The sequence below is a fragment of the Chenopodium album genome, chromosome 8 (assembly GCF_948465745.1).
Source record: "Chenopodium album chromosome 8, dcCheAlbu1.1, whole genome shotgun sequence".
Lineage (NCBI taxonomy): Eukaryota > Viridiplantae > Streptophyta > Magnoliopsida > Caryophyllales > Amaranthaceae > Chenopodium > Chenopodium album.
Window position 1 is genome coordinate 21,751,261 of NC_137841.1, and position 6,658 is coordinate 21,757,918.

Below are 6,658 nucleotides of genomic sequence, written 5' to 3' on the forward strand. Positions count from 1 at the left end.
CATTAGTTCCTAAGTAATTTAATTACAAAGTTATTACCCATGTAAAAGTTCTTTTGACATAATTTTGAGAGCCATCAAAACAAAGGAGAAGTTGACAAAAAAAAAAAGAAGTTGGTATACGTGCTGAAATAATTCTCAAAGTTTAGCAATCCGCGAACAAACTTCAGTTCTACTGCTAGCTACAACAAAACACAACTCTAATCCAAATAGCTCAATCATAATAGTTTCAAACTTTAAACCATTAATATTAACCTGCTACATAAGCAATGGATAAGTTGTCGACACTTATTCCCTAAAAACAATTCAGATTTTGCAAAAGATTACATATTATGATATATAAATAAAATAAAATACAATCAGTCCAATCCCTTAAATGACAGGGTATGTCTTCATAGAATCTTCCTTGGCTTCCACCATGCAGGATCACTTCATCCGAGCATCTCTCTTATCTCCTTAAGCGCCGAAAACACAATAAAATATTAGATTGGGAAGCAAGCACATAGATTAAAAGGATAACATTTGGAGTTCACAAAGCCTCTACGAAAAACAATGATAATGATCAGCTCTTGTTTCACACAGCCACAATCATGTATAGAGCAGCTTATACCTTTGTTTGGTTTTACATGAACATGCTTCCTTTTGTGTAGCAAGTCCAATCCTAGCATAACTGTACTAAGTTGATGCAATACAAGTATACAACTTATTAGTAAGGATAACAAACTCAAGTAATATGAAAGTGAGAAGACAATTCTCAATGGAAAAAAAAGAAAAGAAAAGAAGTCATCTGCTTTATCTCAATGTCAACATGAATTACATATAAGCAAAAACTAAAACAAAATGAAAACTAAACAAAAAACAGCCTAGGGAAATGAATAATCAGAACATGGAATGGATTATGATAGGATATTAGCGTAGATATAGGATGAGGTATGAACTTGATATTAATGATGAGTGCTCAACACTGCAACACATAGTAAATACATCATTTGGCTTTAACCAAAGCAAAAAAACATAATTTGAGAAAGGAATTTAACCTAGTCTAAATTTGATTTTGAGTTCAATATAACAATGACATATACATAGAAGTAGCAGTATAAAGGTAAAATAACTAAATCTGAAGACATCTTACGTACCTTTCCAGCAAATCGACTTCCCTAAACAACTTCTGGAGCCATTCATTGTGGATTACCCATGAATTGAAGAGATTAATTTTAAAAACACACACACACACACACACACACACACACACACACACACACACACACACATCAACATATGATGATCCATAAGCAAAGACTTTTAGAATCAAAGGCTAAGTATTCAACATGAGGGCATAATGTTAATCAAACTGATGATAAGTTGTAGAAGGTTTTCAACAATTCAAACTCCTTCCAAAATCAAAGTCACATATTTTGCCTAGTTAGGGGGCAAATTAGACTACCAATTACATCCTCCAATACGTATTATCAGTCCACTTAATTAATCATTGTTATTCCATAGTTTATGCTACTCACAATTCCTAAAGCTAACAGCAAATTAGGAAGGTAGGAAAATAGTGAAAATCGGTTATAAACCTCACAACGAGATGTTGGGAAACTCTCTCGTACCACTTGCATGTGTTTGGGAAATAATCACCTGACTTCTTCAATAATGCAGAGTATACCTTGATATCATCTTAGGTCAGCTCATCAACAGTTTGAAAGCAATGAACTGGTCATGAATGGGCAATCGTCAAAGATCAGAAAAAGAGTATACCTTGAAAAGCTGAAAGTCTAGAATCACCATTAATTCATCCTAAACCTTGCGTTGAGTAACTAAAGATCTAGAATTCAGACAAAAAATTACCAAAATTCCAAAAAAATAAAATAAAATCAAAATACCTGAATCTCGCCAATTATGTCAGCTAATTTTCCGTTTAGTTCATGAACAGTTCCAGTATAACCTGCAAAAAAAAAAAAAAAAAAAAAAGGTGTGATCAGTATTAAAATTAACAGTAAAATTGAAAATGGAGGAAAGAGAAAGAGTACCAAAATCAAGTTAACTCAATCACTAACTACCAATCTACCTACTCTAAACTCCAAAAAAGAGAACCATTAAATCAGATTAACTCAATCACGGAATCACCTAATCCTACTGCACATATGGGGCAAAGAGAGCACATCAAGCACAGTCCTTGTCAGAGTGATTGACTGACCACAGAATTTATAAGTGTGTAAGACTTGACATCAATTCCAAATGGTTTCATTGTTGACTATAGGCCTAAAATAGTACAATTGGAAGACTTGTGGAACTTCCTATATAACCAAGTATGTTTGATACAATGCCACAACCTAAAATAATTAATGAGTTTGTTTGCAGTCTTACATAGTACATCCCGCATATCAACTGTAACACCCTCGATTTACTAACTGAAAATAAATAAGAATTAAAGGAAAAATAAACAACCTTTAAATAAAATTGCGGAAGCATACACCTAAATCGGAGGTATCACTGCCACACTCAACAACCTGTCAAGTGTTAAGACTTACAAAATCCCAACTGTACAACTCAATAATCTAAGTGAGCTATTTATACAACTTTATAAATTAAACTTTTTATAACAAACTAATTGCAACACTTGAGCTCCTTTAGCTACGACCACTTGGTCAACCTGTTACAATCTTGACTGCTCACCATTAAGGACAAATTCCAAAATAGATCGTCGCAGGGCCACCATAAGAAAAAGACATGGCCGCAAATACAAATAGCACAATAAAACAACACACACGTCAGCAAAAAGCCGAGTAATCACCACATATCAGAATATAGAGTATAATAGGATAATCAACATTACTAGCTCAATTAAATAATGTAGTTCAAAACTACATAACACATTGTACTCTAAAAAATAACATTTATCAACTCAACCTCGAATAATAATAATCCTTTACTCAACTCATAACCAATAGTGTGCCATGCTCTTGTTCTATACCTAGCCTTGGACATGAGTAATTCATAAAACCAACAAGTATAAAAACTTCAATACTCCCAATAACCAGAAAACACCTTGAACCAGACCACATACGGGTCAATTCTCACTGTAGGGGACCATAGAAAACAAATAATAAAGATTGTACCTCATTCTTAACTCATGATCATTATCTCATTACCAACATGCCAAGGACTAAGGTCTATAACGTCGAGCCTCAAACCAAGAACAAAATAATAATTCTCAACCTTTTGATCTCATACATCGATCAAATAATAATTCACAATTTAATAATAATAACTCCACAATGGCACAAGTTCCCAAATAATATAACAATTCGATCACAATATCTCAACTCTTAAAAAAATACTAATAACCCAAATATAATCAAATCTCAACCCAAAAACAATATTCTGCATTAACAACCCTAAAACCTTGATAAAACAATACTCCCTATAACAACAACATTAAAACCCTAGCAATAATTGTACAATCAATATATACAACAAAAATAAATAATACGATACTCAAATCTAATCAAATCATATAATACCATAATAATTAATCATACATACAAAGAGTACAAATAATTAATCATATCACACATAACATTACGAATATACAAACATCTCAAAAATATAGTGTGATTACACATAATAAATAATACAATCAAACATCTCCAAATTGATAAAGTGTGATTACACATAATAAATAATACAATCAAACATCTCCAAATTTATAAAGTGTGATTACCTTCGACAAAGTACAACGGAATGACAATATTTGAGGCAAATTATATCAGGTGTCAGTTGCAATTTGCGTAGCTTTGACTATACCAATGGAGTTTGGAGAATAATCAAAGGAAAATTTTTATGAATAATCAAGTTTTGGGGTTGGATCATGGAAGATTGGAAGTCACGCACAAAAGATATTCGTACGACAATTTTTTTTTTTCTAATAAAATATCTTTTGAGAGTTAAGAATATTTTAAGGGTTTAAAATAGTTTATATACGTTTAGAATTGTACAGTGCTATTTAAACAAGATAGAGTTTTAAAACTTTACGAACTCTAAATAAAATTATTAGATTAGAAAAGTTATATAATAAATAAAAATAACTATTTTTTTTTATTACCATTTAAACCCACATGTTTAGGTTATAACAACACAATAATGAATATAAAAAAAGAACAACCCGTTTTGGAAGTACAAATATATTACTACAGCTTTTCACAAACAAGTTCCATAGAAAATCACAAATAAGCTTATCATTATTCCCTCATTATATGACCTGGAACAAAAGAACAAGACAAGCTAAAAGTCTAAAACAAATGTAAAGAAGTTACCTTCAAACTGCCATTGCAAGAGCAAGGGACCTCCAAATTCTTTACACTATCCTCCTCCTGACAAATCCTGCACTCAATTCCCTGAATGAGAGGATGTTCTTCAACAGGGATATCATCTCTCATCTCCCCGGGTTCATAAGAAGTAGACAATTCAGCAACATGATTATGACTATCAACAGATGATTCCGAAACTTCAATCCCTTTACCCCGGTTGCAAAGTGTCCAAAGTAATCAGACGGTCCACACACACAACATATTGATCACTCATTTGTCTTCCGGATCAAACTGACAGATAACAAAATAATTCAGTAATACAGTAAATGACGATGCAAGCCACATTTTTTCATTAGCCTAAAAATCTTCAGACTTTGAGAAAGAACAAACATATAAACATAAAAGCTAAGCATACAGAACTATCTGAGCAATCGGGAAATATGCCCAACAACCCCCCATTACAAAATTCACAAAGTAACTGCTCGTAAATAGCTACACTTCAAATAATCCATGAAACAAGATAAATGTTCATAAGTTTACCCCAATTTTAATTCTAGCTAAGGTAAAAATAAAAGGCTCAAACTTTAACCTAGAAAAAAAAAATCCAAAAATTAAGTATAAATTAGAAAAAATGTAGAAAAATAAAATCAAGATAACTTAATGTTCTTCAATTATCAATCAAAAATACATACTATAACAAATTTTCCACAAAAATACAAAACCCTTTAAAGATGAACATATATGCAAATGACCCATATTCCCAGAAAAGGCACATTTTACATCACACTAAAAAATCCCAAATTCATCAAACCCATGAATTCTAAATATTGAATTACAAATTCCCGTCAATATAATCAAACATTGTTTCCTTCAAATACGAACAATTTAATCAAGAACTTATAACTTGAAAAAGAATAAGAAGAAATTACCTTTTGATTCAGAACTTTTTTCTGGGAAATGAATTAACAACACATACAAATACAAATACAAACTTTCTAATAAAAGGGGTAACTTTGTGAAAAAGGGTGATGATGATGATGAAATGAGATGGGATTTTATGAAAGAAAATTCTGGAAAATAAAGAAAACAGGGCATCCTTTTACATATATATAAACAGGGTTTGGTTGGTTTGAAAATAAATAAATAATTTAATAATAATAAAACCCACCTAACCTCTAAAACTATCAATATTGGAGTAACTATAGACCACTACCAGGTATGAATAGTGGGAAGCCCATACCATAATAAAAAAAATAATATTTATAAAAAAAGAAAAATTCACTTTCTCTCTCTTCCCCTCTTTTCTTATGGGTTGCAGCTCCTCTTTCCCTCTCTTCCCCTCTTCTCTTCTATGTTGCTGAGTGTAGACCCTCCTCTTTCTCTCTCTTCCCCTTTTGTCCTTTTCCTCAATTTCACTTTCAATTTTTCAAATTTGATTTTCAATTTTCCCCAATTTCCTTTTCAATTTTTCTATGGCTTTTACAACTTTCAATACTTCATCAGCTTCTAGTGTTTCTAGCGACCGTGTTTCTGCTACTCGCTTCTTCGCCAAAGCAGCAATTGGCCGCATCACTTATGAAAGTTCAGAGTTCGGTCGAAGTTGACGACGATAACTGGTTGTCCGTGCTCAGCTATTATCAACCTGTATACTGTTATTATTGACTTGTATACTGTTATTATTGATTTGTGTACTGTTATGGTTGATTTCTATACAGTTATTATGGAGTTGAATATTGTTATTAAGAGGAGAGAGACTAGTTTTTTACAGCATAGGAATTATAACGCAAAATTACATTTTTACCCCCGGTATGGACCCAACGAGCCCATACCTGGTAGTGGTCTATCACTACTCATCGATATTGTAACACGTTAACATCTTTGCTCACAATAACATGAAAATGAGATTGAAAAGCCGAAAACACTTAATCAAAATACAGAAAATATGACAAAAAGTCGGTCTTTTTTTTATGATTGAGTAAGGGCCTGTTCCGATTGACTGAACTGAACTGAACTGAACTGAACTGAACTGAACTGAACTGAACTGAACTGAACTCAGCTGAACTGAACTGAACTGAACTGAACTGAACTGAAATGAATATTTTATAAGAGAAGGAAATTAGGAGCTGAGCTGAACTGAGCTGAACTGAGCTGAACTGAACTGAACTGAACTGAACTGAACTGAATTTCAACGGAACAGAACAGGCCCTAAAGCATGCACAGGCATAAGAATTTAATGAGATAGGTAAAGCATCTAAATAATGATGATCCAACACTGAAGCATGCATAGAAATCAAGCATTTTATCTACTAAGGTAGCTAATCAAGAAGTATGGTGACCTACACCCATGTAAA

The 6,658-nt window shown here is 32.4% G+C and overlaps 1 long non-coding RNA gene across 1 annotated transcript; it reads right to left on the bottom strand.

The window, feature by feature from the left end:
* Positions 1 to 211: 211 nt before the first annotated feature.
* LOC145555904 (uncharacterized) lies at positions 212 to 6,062 on the bottom strand. The gene is made up of 5 exons (XR_014091613.1): positions 5,237 to 6,062; positions 4,314 to 4,598; positions 1,881 to 1,942; positions 608 to 1,710; positions 212 to 452 (listed from the first exon to the last, which is right to left on the bottom strand). It is a non-coding gene; the product is annotated as an uncharacterized LOC145555904 (long non-coding RNA).
* Positions 6,063 to 6,658: the final 596 nt, after the last annotated feature.